The following is a 20,343-nucleotide window of genomic DNA, read 5'->3' as shown; positions in this document are numbered from 1 at the left end:
CCTCCGTCTTCTTCGTCTTCGTCTTCTTCTTCCTCGTCTTCGTCTTCTTCTTCCTCTTCTTTCTTCCTCTTCTTCCTCTTCTTCTTCCTCTTCTTCTTCTTCTTTCTTTCTTCTTCTACTTCTTTTTTCTTTTTCTCCTCCTTTCTTCTTCTCCTTCTCCTCCCTCTCCTTCTCCTTCTCCTCCTTCTCCTCCTTCTTCTTCTTCTTCCTCCTTCTTCTTCTATATAATGGGAACAAGGAGGACTATGTCTGGAACTCAGAGGATTCATTAGGTGCCTTCTACTATTCCCATGCACAAATGTGTTGGTCATGTGGGATGTTGTGGTAACCCAATAAAGAGAGTAGTATTGTAGGACAGAGAAAAGTAAAAATATTATGTTTGGGAAAACATGATTTGTGGGAGAAGAGAGAATCAAATATGGAATAGGAAGAAGTAAGGAATAGCCCTGAAGTATTAGATTTTATTTGGAGTTATCAGTAGAAATGGTTTGTGTGTGTGTTTATGTATTAGTTCTGTCTTCTGACAGTATCTAGAAGCTATGATATATAAGGTAGCAATGAATATGCTTAGCACCCATCTTTTGGTTTCTAAATATTATTCCTCACTAAAAGAAGGTACAGTTGCTTAGAGAAATTCACGATTCCACGTCTGCGGCAAGAAAAGCACAAGGTGAACTTGGCCCATCTATTGTGCTGTTAAGCAGGGAACTGCTCAAAGATTAATGGGATCATGTTAAAAGGACACAGAAGTTGACGTGAAAGGGTTCCCAGTGGCCAAAATTGGGATAACTTGAGCAGAAAGATGAAAATGGTTTACAACAAATGGAATAAAATAATTCATAATTTAATAGTAATATTTTTTAAAAAGGAGAGATGGAGAGAGAAGGGTGAAAAAGGAGAAGGTTCTTCTTTATAATAGAATACCGGCGGGTAAATGCAGAAAGAATGATATTTACAACTCTCAGCAAACTGTGGAACTTCCTCGATCTGATAAAGGGTAGCTACAAAAAACTCACAGCTAACATCATACTTAATGATGAGAGACTAAATTCTTTCCCCCTAAGATGAGGCAAGGCCAAGACTTCATTTGTATTACTTCTATTCAGCCTTGTACTGGAAGTCCTAGCCATTGCAACAAGGCAATAAAAATAAATAAAAGGCATTAAGGTGGGGAAAGATGTAAAATGCCCCCGTTGCACATAATATGATTGCTTATAAAGAAAATTCAATGGAATCTACAAAACAACTCTAATAATAGTGAATTTAGCAAAGTCACATGTTACAAGGTTAACCTGCAAAAACCAATTGTACTTTTGTATACCAGTAGCAAACAAGTGGAAAATAAAATTTTAAAATTTTATTTTCAATATTTACAATATTTATTGATGCTACATTTACAATAGCATCAAAGAACCTGAAATACTCAGGAATATAACAAAAGCCATCCAAGACCTCCAAACTGAAAACTAGAAAACATTGCTGAAAGAAATTAAAGAAGACCAACATGCAAATGGAGAGATTTATCCTGTTCATATATTGGAAGGCTTAATATTGTTAAGACTGCAATTCTCCCCAAATAGATCTACAGAGTAAACACAATCCCAATTAAAATTCCAGCAGGCTATTTTCTAGAAATTGACAAACTGGCTCTAAAATTTATAGGAAAATACAAAGGACCTAGGATAACCACAGCAATGTTTAAAAAGAAGAAAAAGTTGGAAGACTTATACTCTCTAATTTCAAGACTTACTATAAACCTTCAATAATCAAGATAGTCGGTATTGGCAAAATGGTAAGCATATAGATCAATAGGACAGCAGCGAGTCCAGCAATAAAGACACAAATATAAATTCAATATATTTTCAACAAAGATGTGAAGACAATTCAATGGGGAAAGGAAAATCTTCTAAAGAAATGGTGTTACAATAACTGGATATCCATATGTGAAAAAATGAACATCAACCTTTACCTCACACCATACATAAAAATAAACTTAAAATGAATCATATATCTAAATATAAAACCTAAAACTACAAATTGTTAAAGAGAAAATCTTTATAACCTTAGGTCAGCCAAATATTTCTTAGATAGGTAAAGACATAAACCATAAAAGAAAAAAATTGATAAATTGGACTTCATAAAAACAAAAAAAACTTTTGCTTTTTGAAAGACACTGTAGAGCAAATAACAAGACAAGCCAGACTGGGAGAAAATATTTACCATATATATATATATATATCTACTCTCTAATTTCATATATATATATATATATATATATGAGACAAAGGATCTGTATCCAGAATATAAAAGGCAGTCTTACCATTTGATAAATAAGAGTAGAAGAAACTTAATAACAACAACAAAAAAAGGTGAAAGATTTGAACAGACACTTCACAAAAGAAAATTTATGAATGGCCACTAATCACATGAAAAGATACTTGACACCATTACTCAACAGGGAAATACAAGTTAAAACCACTAATAGATATCACTATACACCCATTAGAATTTCTACAATAAAAAAGACTGACGATCTCAAGTATTGACATAGACGTGGAGCAACTGGAACTTCCATATACTACTGCTGGGGATGTTAAATGGTACATCCACATTGGAAAACAGTTTGCAGATTCTTAAAAGTTTAAACATATACATACCATACGACCCAGTCCTTCCATTCCAAGGTATGTTCCCAAGAGAAATAAAGACTTTTGCCAAGACAAAGGCTTGTACAAGAATACTCATAGCAGCTTATTTGTAATAGCTTGAAACCAGAGACAACCCAAATGTTCATCCACAGGTGAATGGACAAAAATGTTGTGGTATATTCACACAATAGAATACTACTCAGCAATAAAAAGGAACATGGATGGATCTCAAAATCATTATGCTAAATGAAAAGAAGTCAGGAAAAAAAGAGTGTCTAGAATATGACTCCATTTATGTATAATTTTGGAAAATGCAAACAAATCTTTATTTTTTTATTTATTTTTTTGCTTTTATACTTTTTAAAAAAATTTTTTGTTTATTGTGGTAACATTGGTTTATAACATTGTATAAATTTCAGGTGTACATCACTATACGTCTATTTCTGCATGGATTACATCATGTTCTCATGATGTAATACTAATTACAATCCATCACCACACATAGGTGCCCAATCACCCCTTTCCCCCTCCTCCCTTCCCCCTTCTCCTCTGGTAACCACCAATCCAATCTCTGTCTTTATGTGTTTGTTTGTTGTTGTTATTATCTACTACTTAATGAGTGAGATCATATGGTATTTGACCTTCTCCCTCTGACTTATTTCACTTTGCATAATACCCTCAATGTCCATCCATGTTGTCACAAATGGCTGGATTTCATCGTTTCTTATGGCTGAGTAGTATTCCATTGTGTATATATACCACATCTTCTTTATCCATTCGTCCCTTGAGGGGCACTTAGGTTGCTTCCAAGTCTTGGCTATTGTGAATAACGTTGCAATGAACACAGGGGTGCATGTATCTTTAGGCATTGGTGTTTTCAAGTTCTTTGGATAAATACCCAGCAGTGGAATAGCTGGATCATATGGTAGTTCTATCCTTAATTTTTTGAGGAATCTCCATACTGTTTTCCATAGTGGCTGCACCAGTTTGCACTCCCACCAGCAGTGTATGAGAGTTCTCTTCTCTCCACATCCTCTCCAACACTCGTTGTTTCCTGTCTTGTTAATTATAGCCATTCTGACGGGCATGAGGTGATATCTCATTGTAGTTTTGATTTGCATTTCCCTGATAGTTAATGATGTTGAACATCTTTTCATGTGCCTGTTGGCCATCTGTATATCTTCTTTGGAGAAATGTGTGTTCAGGTCTTTGGCCCATTTTTTAATCGGGTTGTTAGGTTTTCGTTGTTGAGATGCGTGAGTTATTTATATATTTTTGAGATTAACCCGTTATCAGATGTATGGTTTGCAAATGTCTTCTCCCAATTGTTAGGTTGTCTTTTAATTTTGTTGATGGTTTCCTTTGCTGTGCAGAAGCTTTTTAGTTTGATGTAGTCCCATTTGTTTATTTTTTCTACTGTTTCTCTTGCCCGGTCAGACACGGTGCTTGAAAATATGTTGCTAAGACTGATGTCGAAGAGCATACTGCCTATGTTTCCTTCTAGAAGTTTCATAGTTTCAGGTCTTACATTCAAGTCTTTAATCCATTTGGAGTTAATTTTTGTGTATTGTGTACTTTCATTTTTCTGCACGTGGCTATCCAGTTTTCCCAACACTATTTGTTGAAGAGACTTTCCTTTCTCCATTGTATGTTCTTGGCTCCTTTATCGAAGATTAGCTGTCCATAGATGCGTGGGTTTATTTCTGGGCTTTCAATTCTATTCCATTGATCTGCATGTCTGTTTTTGTACCAGTACCATGCTGTTTTGGTTACCATAGCTCTGTAGTATATTTTGAAATCAGGGAGTGTGATACCCCCAGCTTTGTTCTTTTTCTCAGGATTCCTTTAGCCATTTGGGGTCTTTTGTTGTTCCATACAAATTTTAGGATTGTTTGTTCTATGTCTGTGAAAAATGTTGTTGGAACTTTGATAGGGATTACACTGAATCTATAGATTGCTTTAGGAAGTATGGACATCTTAACTATGTTAATTCTTCCAAACCAAGAGCACAGAATATCTTTCCATTTCTTTGTGTCTTCTTCAATTTCTTTCAGCAATGTTTTATAGTTTTCAGTGTACAGATCTTTCACCTCTTTGGTTAAGTTTATTCCTAGGTATTTTATTCTTTTTGTTGCAATTGTAAATGGGATTGTATTCTTAATTTCTCTTTCTGCTACTTTGTTGTTAGTGTATAGAAATGCAACTGATTTGTGTATGTTGATTTTGTATCTTGCAACTTTACCATATTTGGCAAACAAATTTTTAGTGATAGAAAGCAGATCAGTGGTTGCCAGGGGTTGAAAAATAAGGAAAATTTGGGGGTGATGGAAAGGCTCATATTTTTATTGTGGTGATGGTTTCCTGGGGGTATATACAGGTTAAAAGTCCTCAAATTATACACTTTAAATACATGCAATTTGTGGTATGGAAAGTTATAACTCAATAAAGTTGTAAGGAGAGCAAGAGTGAGAGAGAGAGAGAGATGGGGATGAGGAAGGAGAAATTTTTTCTTTATGAAAGAATGCCAGCTGACAAATATGGAAGGAATGATGTAATCACAAAAATCACTATTTTGTGACTCCTCAATGTAATCATTTATGAAGCCAAGGATCATCAATGAATGCTAAAATAATTGAGTGAAAGATAATTTACTTGGTCTCAAGGTATCACTCCACAGATTACTTTTTAGTTAGAAAGGAGAAAATGTGTCTTTACAATGTAAAAATTTGGCAGTTACTAACTTAACCAAGGAGTCAAGCTTGGCATTACCCACCAATATACACCATCTCCTATGTGATGTTCTTACCAGGAATGTTTAACATGAATCTAATGGGGGGGCAACAGTCTGACAAATCCAGAATGTGAAACTCATTGCGGGACAACAGGCCTGGAATCTATGAAGGATTCAATATAATGGAGAACAGAAGGAAGGGGGAGGGAATATCTAGGTGGATGGAAACTAAAGAGGCATAGTAGCCAGATGCAATACATAAATTGTGAATGGATCCTAAATCAAAGGGGAAAAACCAGCTGGGAAAATTTCAATATAACAAGGTGTTACTATAATGTTGATATTCCTAGGTGTCATAATGGTAATATAGTTGTATAAAAAATGTTTTTGTTCTTTGGAAATGTGTGTTGAGATATTTAGGAGTGAAGTGTCATGATACGTGTAGAATAGATGACTTGTTAAAAAAGATACACACACACACACATATATTTTGGCAAGACTTGAACAACTGGCAAATCTTAGTTTAGTGGTATAGTGGTGATTATCGTATAGGTTTAAACATTTTCAAAAGAAAATACCTACCACCATCACCAAAATTTCAGCTGTATGCTATTTGAAAAGGACACAACTGAAATGTAATGACACAGAGAGTTTGAAAGTAAAGGGCTGAGGGGCTGACCCCACGGCCTAGCAGTTAAGTTTGTCATGCTTCGCTTCAGCGGCCTGGGTTCGGTTCCCGGGCGTGGAACTACACCACTTGTCAGTGGCCATGCTGTGGTGGCAGCTCACATACAAAAAGAGGAAGATTGGCAACAGATGTTAGCTTGGGGTGAATCTTTCTCAGCAAAAAAAAAAAAAAAGTTGTCATGTAGCTTCTTTAATGTCACACAAAATAGTTTTTTAAGTCAAAAAGTAGTATTAGTCATAAAGAAAAGTCAATACACAGTAATAGAAAAAATAATTTGCCAGGAAGATGAAAAAATTTTAAACTTGTAAGCGTATGCTAAAGAGAACACCTTTTTGCTCCTAGCTTCCATGAGGAGAGATTTATCTGAAGCACGTCCCATACCTCTCTCTGCCACCTGACTCATTCTGCCCTCAGGAGTAACCTGTCTGGTTGGTACGTACGTGCAGTCAGCTTTGCCCTCGCCTTCTCCCTCTCGGAAGTAAGCTGCCTTCAGGGAGTGTGTGTTCACTTTTCCTCAGGTGCCTTGCTCCTCTTAGAGGAGTACTGCCCTGGTCTAGAGCTGTCTGCAGTTGGGTGGGGGGGGGTATACCGCCCCTTTTGAGTTTGTTCACAAGCCCATTTAGTTCTCACACCAGGACGTGTCTTCCACCTTAACCTCTAACAGCAACAGGTGATGCTTTGACCTGTATCTTTACTTTCTGTTTTATTTCTCAATATATCCAGACACAGGCAGGAAATAGGGTGTTACTTATTGGAGGCCTCCTCAGAAACCCCAGCAGCATGCAATCACATAGCCTTAAATATACGTAGAGAGAGCAAAAATCTACAGAACTATGAGGAAAAATTGAGAAATCTATAATCATGTTGGAAAGTTTAAAACAGTAATGGTAATACATTTGAGCTAAATGAAAGAATACAGAATTTGACTCCCAACATCTAGAGAACATACATTCTTTCAAGCACTCTGGAATGTTTATAAAATTTTATCAGGTACTAGGCTACAAAGCAAGTTTCAATAAATGCCAGTTTGTATAATTAGATCAGATTCTCCAAGCACAATGCAATTAAATATGAAATTAATAACTAAACAGTAGACAAACTTCACCATTCCCTTACATTTGGACAATTTAAGCACACTTCTAAATAATCCATAGTTCAAACAAGAAATCACAATAGGTGTTAGAAAGTATTCATAACAATGACAATGAAAATAATAGCAGCCAAACCTGTAAGTTACATAAGACAATAGCTAAAGGAAAATGTATAATAAGAAGAAAGGTTGAAAATTGAAGAGTTAACTGTCCAGTTCAAGAAGTTAGAAAAGTAAAATGGAAGAAATCCCTCCTCCCTTCAAATCAAGGATTTTGATGGAATTTCTAAGGTGATCCTATTTATATGGAAGGATAAAGGGCCAGGGATAGCTTTGACAATTTTTAAGAACAAGGAGGGGAAGCTGATTCTACCAAACAGAAAGATAAAGGATAAAGCTACCATAATCGAAACAGTACCATATTGGTGCAAGTGTAAATAAATAGACTGGGGGTCATCCAACTATGGCCTGTGTGCCAAATGCAGCCTGCTGCCTGTTTTGTAGATAAAGTTTTATTGGAACACAGCCACATTCATTACTTGCTTTCGCACTACAACAGCAAAGTTGAGAAATAGTGACAGAGACTCTATGGCCCTAAATCATAAAATATTTACTGTCTGGCCCTTTACAGAAAAATTTTGCTGACCTTTGAAATAGACCAATGGAATAAAATAAAAGGTCAATGGAAAACAACATTTCAAATCAATTGGGAAATGGTGAAATATTCAATTAGAAGATTTGGACCAACTGTTTATACATATGGGAAAAGATAAAAGTAGATCCTTTCTTTATATCTTACCAAAAAAAAAAAAAATTCTAGAAGGATTAAAGACCTAAATGTGAAAAGTAAAACTCTCCAAGTTTTAGATGAAAATATATGGAATATCTCATGAACTTGGGATGGGGAAGAATCTGCTAAACAATATGTAAAAAGCTTAAACCATAAAGAAAAAGATTGATAAATTTGATTATATTAAAATTTGAAACTTCTGCACAGTAGTTAGTATCCAGAATATATAAAAATTACAAATCAGTAAGAAAAAGACAACCCAACAGAAAAACAGATAAAGGATATTTCTGAATAGGCAATTCACAGAAGAGGAAACCTGAGTGGGTTATAGGAAGATTTTTACCTCATTAGTGATTAGGATAATGAAAATTAAAATAACGATGAGATATTATTTCACTGCCATCAGTTAAAAATATTTAGTTTGATTACATGAAGTGTTGACAAGAATGTGGGAAAGTCAGAAGGTGTTATTCATTGCTGCTGGTGGTATATATCAGTACAACCAGTTTGGAAAACAACTAAGGAATACTTGGTAAAGGTGAAGATGCACAAACCCTGTGACCCAGTAATTGCCCTTCCAGGAATCTCCTCTTGAGAGCTGCTTGCACAAGTGCCCAAGGAGACAAGTACAAGCACGTCCAAGGCAGCTTTGTTAGGAACAGAAGAAAATTAGAAACAATCCATTTGCCTAACATTAGGGAACTGCCCAGACTTTTACCTAGAGTAAGGCCTGGAGGTTCAACTGGAGAACCAGCACTGAAGTGTTATGGAGCTTGGATAGAAGTACCATATCTAGGAGACACAAAGGAGGGAGCCATCAAGACTTCCTGATGGAGTTGGGAAGGGGTCTCACTAAAGGAGATGACAATAGTGCGTTTTGAAGTATGAATAGGTGTTTGAAAGGCAGAAAAAAAGACAAGACAAAGGAAGAAAGAAAAGGGCAGTCCAGGCAAAATGTGAGCAAAGCCATAAAGGCTGGAGACAGCCTGGCACATGGGGACGGTGGATGTGGGGCCACAGCAGGAGTGGGAGGGGTGGGAATGGTATGCTGGTGACAGCACAGTACTGCAAGTGGAGGCTGGAGAGGTGGGTGGAGGCCAAATAATGGATAATCTGATATGTTGTGCACAGAAGTTGGGACCTTTTTATACCATAAACAAAAATTAACTAAAAATGAATCAAAGACCTAAAGATAAGAGCTAAAACTATAAAACTCATAGGAGAAAACATAAGGGAAAAGCTTCATGACATTGGATTTAGCAACGATTTCATGGATGTGACACCAAAGCACAGCAACAAAAGAAAAAGAATAGGTTAATTGGACTATATCAAAATAAAAACTTTTATCAGTTAGGTAAATCATCATTTATTCTGAGGATGAACATATCTCAGTTTGGAAGATTTCACTTTTGTTGTAATCATTTCCCAAAAAACAGTTACTTATCAGCCATCAGTATTTTAACCTTGAACATTAAGAGTCCCATTTATCTGCAGAATTAAAATAAACCCTCAAAATAAAAGTACTTAGAAATTTTTTTTTAAAAAAGAAAGAAATTGGGACCTTAATCCTGTAGGTCAGTAATTCTCAAAATTTTTGGCTTCAAGAGTCTTTTACACTTTTAAAAATTATTGAGGGTTCAAAGGATTTTGTGGTTATGTGGATTATATGTATTGATATTTATTATATCCAAAATTGAAACTAAGAATGTTTAATATTTTGCAATCATTTAAAAATAATAAACCCATTACATGTTAACATAAATAACATACTTGTATAGTCCAAGACAAAAAAAATTGTAAGAAATGTTTAGATTAATAGAAGATAGCTGGATTCTCACCAAAAAACTTTTAGAAGTAATAAACGAATACGGTAAAGTTGCAGGATACAAAATCAACATACAAAAATCAGTTGCATTTCTATACACTAACAACAAAGTAGCAGAAAGAGAAATTAAGAATACCATCCCATTTACAATTGCAACAAAAAGAATAAAATACCTAGGAATAAACTTAACCAAAGAGGTGAAAGATCTGTACACTGAAAACTATAAAACATTGCTGAAAGAAATTGAAGAAGACACAAAGAAATGGAAAGATATTCTGTGCTCTTGGTTTGGAAGAATTAACATAGTTAAGATGTCCATACTTCCTAAAGCAATCTATAGATTCAGTGTAATCCCTATCAAAGTTCCAACAACATTTTTCACAGAAATAGAACAAAGAATCCTAAAATTTATTTGGAACAACAAAACACCCAGAATAAGTAAAGGAATCCTGAGAAAAAAGAACAAAGCTGGAGCTATCACACTCCCTGATTTCAAAATATACTACAAAGCTATAGTAACCAAAACAGCATGGTACTGGCACAAAAACAGACACACAGATCAATGGAATAGAATTGAAAGCCCAGAAATAAACCCACACATCTATGGACAGCTAATCTTCGACAAAGGAGCCAAGAACATACAATGGAGAAAAAAAAGTCTCTTCAACAAATGGTATTGGGAAAACTGAATAGCCAAATGCAAAAAAATGAAAGTAGACCCTTACCTTACACCATACACAAAAATTAACTCCAAATGGATTAAAGACTTGAATGTAAGACCTGAAACTATGAAACTTCTAGAAAGAAACATAGGCAGTACGCTCTTCGACATCAGTCTTAGCAACATATTTTCAAGCACCATGTTTGACCGGGCAAGAGAAACAATAGAAAAAATAAATGGGACTACATCAAACTAAAAAGCTTCTGCACAGCAAAGGAAACCATCAACAAAACGAAAAGACAACCTAACAATTAGGAGAAGATATTTGCAAACCATACATCTGATAAGGGGTTAATCTCAAAAATATATAAAGAACTCATGCATCTCAACAACAAAAAAACTACCAACCCAATTAAAAAATGGGCCAAAGACCTGAACACACATTTCTCCAAAGAAGATATACAGATGGCCAACAGGCACATGAAAAGATGTTCAACATCATTAGCTATCAGGGAAATGCAAATCAAAACTACAATGAGATATCACCTCACGCCCGTCAGAATGGCTATAATTACCAAGACAGGAAACAACATGTGTTGGAGAGGATGTGGAGAGAAGGGAACTCTCATACACTGCTCGTGGGAGTGCAAACTGGTGCAGCCACTATGGAAAACAGTATGGAGATTCCTCAAAAAATTAAGGATAGAACTACCATACAATCCAGCTATTCCACTGGGTATTTATCCAGTATTTATCTAAAGAACTTGAAAACACCAATGCCTAAAGATACATGCACCCCTGTGTTCATTGCAGCGTTATTCACAATAGCCAAGACTTGGAAGGAACCTAAGTGCCCCTCAAGGGACGAATGGATAAAGAAGCTGTGGTATATATACACAATGGAATACTACTCAGCCATAAGAAACGATGAAATCCAGCCATTTGTGACAACATGGACGGACATTGAGGGTATTATGCAAAGTGAAATAAGTCAGAGGGAGAAGGTCAAATACCGTATGATTTCCTTCATTAAGTAGTAGATAATAACAACAATAAACAAACACATAGGGACAGAGATTGGATTGGCGGTTACCAGAGGGGAAGGGGTGAGGGAGGAGGGCGAAAGGGATAATTCGGCACATGTGTGTGGTGATGGGTTGTAATTAGTATTTGGGTTGTGAACATGATGTAATCTATGCAAAAAGAGAAGTATAATGATGTACACCTGATATTTGTACAATATTATAAACCAATGTTACTGCAATAAACAAAAAATTAAAAAAAAAAAGAAGATAGCTGGATTCTCATATCTATATTCAATTTTTTGCAATATGTCATTTTGTTCAAAGTATGTGAAGAAAATCTTGCTTTACACAGATACATAGTTGGAAAAGGGAGAATTGTTTTAATAGCCTTTTTTAGATAATTATGAATTTTTTTTGATACTTCACTAAAATTTGATAAGTGGTAGTTTCTTAAACATTAGTTGCAATGTGGAATCTGAAGCCATATTAATGAATATTTCAAACTGTTACATTAAAATCCATTAGTTTCTTGTACCTGAATAGATCTTTTTTTACTTATGCCTGATTTTGTAACAGCAACCACTGATCATTTGGAAAATATCGACTCATTGAGTTACATAAATCTTCCAAATGTTGACAAATCTCATTATAGAAGATCCAAGACAAACCCTATACATTTGTTAATATCACCACCAATCTCACCAGAAAAGTCGTTAACGTATTAGGAAGCCATCATGCTCATAGCAGCAGATGCATGTTTTCCAAAACTGTAATTTTTGCTTGAAAGATCAAATTTTACCATTGGCAACAAACAGTGTCAGATATTTTCCTTAAAGTGACAAGCTCACTCCATTAATTTTTAAGAAAACGTCTGCGAAATACCCAAGTCTGAAGAACTACAGTTTGTCCACCAGTCATGCTTTCAAGTAAAAATGGAGTTAGGTTGGGGGAAAAAAGGCTAGGTTAGCTTGCAACTCAAATGATCACACAAATGCTCTTCTCTAAGACAAACATCGTATTTTGGTATGTAGCAGAATTGCTGTGTGTGTACTTTGCATGTTGACACACAATATTAAAAAGATGCTCATTCAAGGGCTGAGATTTAATAAAATTAATATCTTTACTGCTTCATCAGAGACATTAAGTGAAACTGACTTTTTTTCTTTCTGTGAGCTCATAGTGTGAAGAACATAACATAACATAAATGGCACATAGTACCATTTGGTTCCATGGTCTTAGTCTGTGCTAAGGCACCTGCTGTTTTACCCACCATTGCTTTTACCCCATCAGTGCAAATGTCAACACAGTGAAAAGGGGAAATAATGTCTTATTATTATGATGAAAATAGTTTTGACTTTGTGGATCTCCTGAAAGTGTCTTGGGGCCTCATACTTTGAGAGCTGCTGCTAGAGGAGATGGAGAATATTGAGGAGGGACATGGTCAAGTTTGCAACTTAGGAAGGCTGCTCTGACAGCAGCCTGGAAGATGAGTTGCATGGGACCAGTTTGGAGGCAAGGAGACTATGGCGGTGTCCAGGAGAGATAATGAGGGCCCTGAACTAGGACATAGGCTTAGGTACAGGGAGCACAGGGATAAGGAAAATCATGAGTCCGGATGACTTGCAGCTTCCATGACTGCACAGCAGGCTTCACCGAGATGGGGAACTCAGGAGAAGGAGCAGCATGGGGGCATAGCACATACAGTTTAGCTTTGGTTATGCTGACATTGAGGTGCCATCCATGGGAGATGCCTGGAAGGAGCTGATTATATAGATAGTGAGATACATATCTAAGAACTAAAATCAGAGAAAAGGATAAAATCTTGGAGGATAAGTCTAGAGCCTAGAACACAACATACCTAATGTCAGGCTTTAATGAATAAATAAAGAGGAATCCACAAAGGAGACTGAGAAGGAACAATAAAAAAGATGGAAGGAGAGCCATAGGAAATTGGTGTCACAGAAAGCAAGAGAAGTGTTTCCAGAAGGTAAAGCTCAATGATGGAAAATGCTACAGAGATTTAAGAACTAAAAGGAATCCATTAAAATGTCATCTCCGAGAAAGCCTTTACACCACTATATCCTAGGGCCTGGAACACTGCCTGGTTCAGAGTAGATACATAACAAAATCTTGTTGAATGAATAAATGCATGAGTCCATTGGATATGGCCATTGAAGGCCACTGATAACCTGGGTATAGTTGTTCTGTGGGACACAAGCCTGGCAGCTGTGCATAGAAAAGTGAATGAAAGGAGAGGGTGAGTGTGCATTTTTTTGAGGAACTTGGTTATCAAAGGAAGAGAAGAGATAGGGGTAGCTTGCAACTATCACAAGGTGAGGGAGGGCTTATATTTAGTTAGGTCAATTTTTCTTTTCTAGGATGAGACTTTTGAGTATATCCTATAAGCTCTGGGGAAGGAGTCGTTAGAAAGAGAAAGGTTGACAATCATGATGAATTCTAATCTTTTTATTCAAACTCCCTGTCTTCTGCAACCTCCTTAGTACCCAAAGCCACAAATGGCTTGAAGAAATAGGGATTCTCCTTGATACAAAGTATATTTTGGGCAAACTTTTGGCTGTGCGTTTTGCCCACAAGGAAGGCACTTGTGAAGTTATGCCCCCTACTGTCTCCTTCTGTCCTAGCACTGGACTGTAATTTACCTCCATCCCTCATAACCTGGGCCTCTCCTGCGTTACTAGATTTCAAGACATCCCACCCAAGATGCAGTGCCCAAGTCTATCAGTATGAGTCCAGCCATGGGAACTACTTTAGTTCCTCAGGAGAGCCTTCTTCTCTCTGACCTCTGGGTTTCTGCCTGGGGCACTATTCCCCCCATCTCTGCCAGCTAAGTGCTACTCACACTAGAGCTCTCAGCGTAGATATCCTTCCCTCCTTGTACTTCCTCTGTGACGGTACTCCTCACACTAGATTGTAAAGTCCTATTACAACTCCTGCTCCTCCCACTAGGCTCGGAGCTCTGTAAAGGTAGGTACCACGTCTTTTCTCTGCGTATCCCAGGACCTAACACATGGTAAGGCTCACTAAATGTGAGTTGCACGAATGAATAAACAAATGGGTAGATTCCTTATCCTTCTTCATCCTGACTCTCTTTATGGAGAAAGAAGACCCAGGCAAAGCAGCAGACTTAGAAACGGAATCCAAAGAGTCGCTTGAGGTTATATGCAGTTTCCCTAGAGAGTCTAATCTTCAACTGCAGACTTAAGCTGCAAGCAGCCTGCAGACTTGGAGGCAGTGAAGACTACATCATAATAACCAACTATTAAACTTCAAAGGGAGAAAAATTAAAAACATGAATGGAGCTAATTGCTAGCTGCCACAAATTAGTTCCTGGGCATTATAAATGGTTTAATAGTTTATCTAGATACCATTGTGATAGGTCAGTGCTCTGTACAAGTACAAATACAGACAGATGCGGAGATAACTGGGAGGCTGTGACCTCATCCACTCACAGCTCCATAGCCTAAAGGGAAGAACTTTTTTTTTGCTGAGGAAGATTTGCCCTCAGCTAACATCTGTGCCAATCTTCCTCTATTTTATTTTTCGTATGTGGGACACCACCATGGCATGGCTGGTGAATGGAGTAGCTCTGTGCCTGGGATCCGAACCTGCAATCCCAGGCTGCCGAAGCGGGGCGCGTGGAACTTGAACGACTCAGCCACAGGACTGGGCCCCTAAAGGGAAGAATTTTACCTGTTCTGTGTGTTTGGCATAACCATCTGTCACAAAGTAGCCAAAAATTACTCTTTTGTTAACAATTACATTTCCTAAAGACACTGAGTCTCAGTGAAAGAAACAAAACAATTACTATCCTGGGCTAGGAGTCAGGATGCCTAGGGGGTCAGATCAGGCTCTGAAGCAACCAGCTGTGTGCCCACAGATGTCACTTGTCCCTATTACTCAATATGCTTGATGGAATACTTGGGCTTATGCATTCACTTGTTCATTTATTCAATACATATTTAGTAAGCACCTACTGTATTCTTGACACAGTGCTAGGTGTTGGGGATACCAAGAGGAATAAGACGAAGTCCTTGACCCTATCACAGTCCACTATAAGGGTAATGCAGAGAAACCAAAAGAACATGATCTGACAACGCTGTTGAGGTGTATACAGGTGCTGTAGGGGGACGGGGTGGGGGGTAACTGAAACTCTACTGGGAGAAGATGGGTGAAGTCTTGAGAGGGGGAGATCTTTGAATTGGGCTTTACATGATTAGCAGGAGTTTACCAGGCAGAGAAGAAAGAACTGCCATTCAAAATAATAAGAACAGGGTATCAAAAATACATGAAAAACAAATGTTTAGGGAACAGTGAGTGTTAGGTGGGTGTAGTTGGACTATAAGGGACTTATTAGGGTCAGATAGTCTTGGGGAAGTGTCTGGGCATTCTCTTGTAGGCTAAAAGACAGTGGTTACCAAACTTGAGCATGCACCAGCATTGTCTAGAGGGCTTGTTAAAACACAGATTGCAGGGCCCCGCCCGTAGAGTTTCTGATTGGGCAGGTCTGGGGCAGGGCCTGAGGATGTGCATCTGTATAGTATGCTCTAGGTATGGCAGATGCTCCTAGGCCTGGGAGCACACTTTGGGAACCACCATACAAGGGAATCTTCCTTCTGATGCTTTTATGAAGCAGCTGATCCTACACAGAGCAGATTGGAAGGAGACAGGCTGGAGGCAGAGAGGATCCAGGAAGCTTGTAGGGCTTCCTAGAAATAAAACTTCTGCCAACTGCTGTAACTCCAGAGACCTTGCTTCATCTTAAGCCCTTATGTTTATTTCCTTTACTAGGCTGTTCCTGGGGCCTGAAATTTTTACCATTAGAACTTTCTTCATTTGTATTATGAATTGTTTCCTATTTAAACGCAAACCTCTGGAAGGGGCAGCACATGAAATTGTTATCAGCCATTTACTACAGAGTGTTGATTTAATTATGAAATCCTTTCCACACACAGCCGGCTGAGACCTGGGAGGGCAGATGGGCTCAAATCCTGGCTGTGCCGCCCCCTGATGGCATGAATTACGCAAGTCACTGCACCTCCCTGAGTCTTAGTCGCAGTTTCCTCCTTGGTGAAACTGGAGATAACAGCACAATTCCCATCAGCGTTTTTTCTGATTGCATTGAGAGAATGTGTGTAAGAGCTTTTGGACTATGTCAAGTGCTAAACAGAAATGTGAATATGTATATGTACACAAACACATATCTTTCGGTACTTTTTTTAGCAAACTGAAAACTCCAGAAGACTCTAAATAAATCCAAGAGGTTTGCCAAGCCTGTTGGGTTGTTGCTCTTGCTCTGTGTGGTGTGTATATGTGTTTGTGTGTGTGTGTGAGTGTGTGTGTGTGCGCGCGCAGGAGAGAGAGAGAGAGAGGCGGGGGAGTGGGGGGTGAGATGGAATACGTCAGAGTGGAAGGAGGAGGTTGGTGTTAACATCAGTTTTACCTTTGGGCTTCTGGTCTTGTTTCCAATAACATTTTAGAAGATTTCTAAATTAAAACAGAGCAGGATTTAGAAATCTTACAGTTAGGGATTTCTCCTTGCTGTCAAATAAAAATCCTTCCTGGGGCCTTTAGGGACTTCCTGGGTTCTCTGTGGAATATTTGCACATTTTCCACAAGCCCAGAAACAGGCAGTATTGATCAGGCTCAGGCTGAAGGCACCCAGTCACCTTAAACAAATTCATGTCTAGCCAGTTCTAGGAAACCTTTTCTTAACCTTGGTGTACTTCTCCACCTCCAGCGTACTGACAGGCCAGGTTTAAAGAGCTCGTCTAACTGAAGATGATTGGAGTTTTCCTTTCACCAGGAAGGGCCGCACAGAGGATGTAACGAGTTGTTCTGAAGTCCATTGGCAGGCGCACCCTGGAACGGCGAGCTATCGGCTTACCCACAAGTGAACAATTACCCAGGTGGGGTGGTTCATCGCAGCAGCTTCACCATGGTAAAAGAAAAACAACACCCTTTCCATCTTCTTCCAAGAAAACGAAAGGAGACATCTACCAATTTGTACGAGGATAATTTCCTAATTACCCCATGAAGGTTGTTATTTCTGGTAGGTTCTTTTTTTTTTTAAATTTTTTGTTTATTGCAGTAACATTGGTTTATAACATTGTAAAAATTTCAGGTGTACATCATTGTACCTCTATTTCTGCATAGATTACATCATGTTCACCACCAAAATACTAATTACAACCCATCACCACACACATGTACCCAATTATCCCTTTCACCCTCCTCCCTCCCCCCTTCCCCTCTGGTAACCACCAATCCAATCTCTGTCCCTATGCATTTGTTTGTTGTTGTTATTATCTACTACTTACTGAAGGAAATCATACAGTATTTGACCTTCTCCCTCTGACTTATTTCACTTTGCATCATGCCCTCAATGTCCATCCATGTTGTCACAAATGGCTGGATTTCATCGTTTCTTATGGCTGAGTAGTATTCCATTGTGTATATATACCACAGCTTTTTTATCCATTCGTCCCTTGATGGGCACTTAGGTTGCTTCCAAGTCTTGGCTATCGTGAATAAGGCTGCAATGAACACAGGGGTGCATGTACCTTTGCAAATTGGTGTTTTCAAGTTCTTTGGATAAATACCCAACAGTGGAATAGCTGGATCATATGGTAGTTCTATCGTTGATTTTTTGAGGAATCTCCATACTGTTTTCCATAGTGGCTGCACCAGTTTGCACTCCCACCAGCAGTGTATGAGAGTTCCCTTCTCTCCACAACCTCTCCAACACATGTTGTTTCCTGTCTTGTTAATTATAGCCATTCTGACGGGCGTGAGGTGATATCTCATTGTAGTTTTGATTTGCATTTCCCTGATAGTTAGTGATTTTGAACATCTTTTCATGTGTCTGTTGGCCATCTGTATATCTTCTTTGGAGAAATGTCTGTTCAGGTCTTTTGCCCATTTTTTAATTGGGTTGGTAGTTTTTTTGTTGTTGAGATGCATGAGTTCTTTATATATTTTGGAGATTAAGCCCTTATCAGATCTGGTAGGTTCTTAAATGAGGTTGAGAAGGGTGAAATCTGATCCTTCCTTTAGTGATGGAAATGTTATTGCAGGGTTAGGTTTTCACAGAGTGTCTCCCTCTACAGCTGAGGGAAGAATTTGCTAATCTCCTCCATGGTGGCTGCGGAGGCAGCCACGTGGGCAGGGGAAGGTCCCCAAGTGGAAAGGCCAGAGCTGGGGCATTTCAGGTTGGTCGCAGCGCAATTGTTTAATTACTTGCAAAACCTCCCTCCTGAGTGTGAGGAGGCCCCAGCAGAATACATGACTCATAGAATATTAACTTCTGAATGGTTTAGAAATGAAGCTTGCCTCAGTTTTCAGCAACCATTAATTCCCCTCAAGGCAACTTGTGAAAAAAGGAGGGGTGTTCTGGTAGTGATTATCAAACCATAACCAATCCCCAGCCACACATGGGGCACTCACTGAAGGTTGCCTACTAGTCAGGAAAAGAAACTGACATTTCTGTAGCACCCACCGTGTGTTCCAGAACTTTTCCTTCCACTGTCTCCTTGACTCTTCACAACAACACTATGGGGCAAATGTAACAGCTGCTATTTTAAAGTGGGGAAATTGAAGCTCAAAGTCTAAATTCCCAAATGGAGGAGCAGAGGAACAGTGCTGAGTCTCACCCATCATACCGTATGCTTCCAAAACGGGGAGGCCACCTTGGCGGCTCTGTATCTGCAGAGCTCTGCTTTCCTGGCTTCCCCTCCCTGACAGCTGTGGGCTAACAGACCCGTCAGGGGAGCAGGTGTAAGAGCAGGGCAGGGAAGAAAGCTTGACACAACCTGGATGTGGTGAAGGGTCGGCCTTGGAGGGAGAGCCAGGGCTGGTACCAAGAATAGCCAAGTAGGTGGAACATGGCTTTGTTCCCCACTCTGTCCCGCTCCAGAACAGCCTCCCTCCACTCCTGGGATCCATTCATTAACTCAACAACTATTTATTAAGCACCTTCTATGTAACAGGTACCCTAATGGGCACTGGGGATACAGCAGTGAACAAAAATCTCGCCCTCAAGGAGATGACATTCTAGGGTTTTCTCTCCAATGGTTTCAGGTGGTCTTATGGCTGCTTAGAATTTTCTAGCTGGGAATTCCCTTCCGGTTACGGTTTACACGCACACGCAAGCACACTCATGGACATACGTGCGCGAATGAACACACACAGACATACACGGGCTCATATATGGGCGCACAGGCGCACTGCCCCCTCCTTTGCAAACCCCTCTCATACTCACACACACACACACAGGCGCGCCTGCGCACATGCAGAGATTCACGCGTACACACGCTCACGCAGGCTCACAAACGCGCGCCCGCCTGCACACGCGTACCTACGCCCTGCCCCCTCCCTTGCAACCCCCTCTCACGCCGAGGGTCTGGGGCAGAGGTGCAGGCGGTGGCACTGACGGCGGCTCACGCATGCGCCCAGGAGCAGCGCACCCAGCAGCCGCTCGAGAGGGCCGGCTCACGCCCCTGGCGGTCGGCGCGGCGCGGTAGGACGATCCCCGGCTGCGGAGGAAGGAGACCGGCGCGGAGCCCCAGGAGCCAGATTCCGTGTGGTTACACCTGCCCGGCTTCCTCTCCGCCAGCACAGCAGGGCTCGGTGCCGCGCTGCGGGACAGGCGGGGCAGCCCCTCCAGACCCCGCGGCCCGCACCCCGCGCACGCACGCCGGGGAGGCCGGGCTTCCCCGCCCAGACCCGGCCTCGCTGGACTGATCACTCCCTTCTCAGTCATTATTTCTGGGGCCGGGTCTGATGGGAGGAGAGAGGGAAGGTGCGCTCAGCAGTGGTTGTTGGGCAAGGCACAGGTGGAAAACTATTATCAAGCGCTTTGGCAACAG

Source organism: Ceratotherium simum, chromosome 7, assembly GCF_057802395.1.
Source record: "Ceratotherium simum simum isolate JZ-2026a chromosome 7, ASM5780239v1, whole genome shotgun sequence".
Lineage (NCBI taxonomy): Eukaryota > Metazoa > Chordata > Mammalia > Perissodactyla > Rhinocerotidae > Ceratotherium > Ceratotherium simum.
This window is presented reverse-complemented; position numbering follows the sequence as displayed.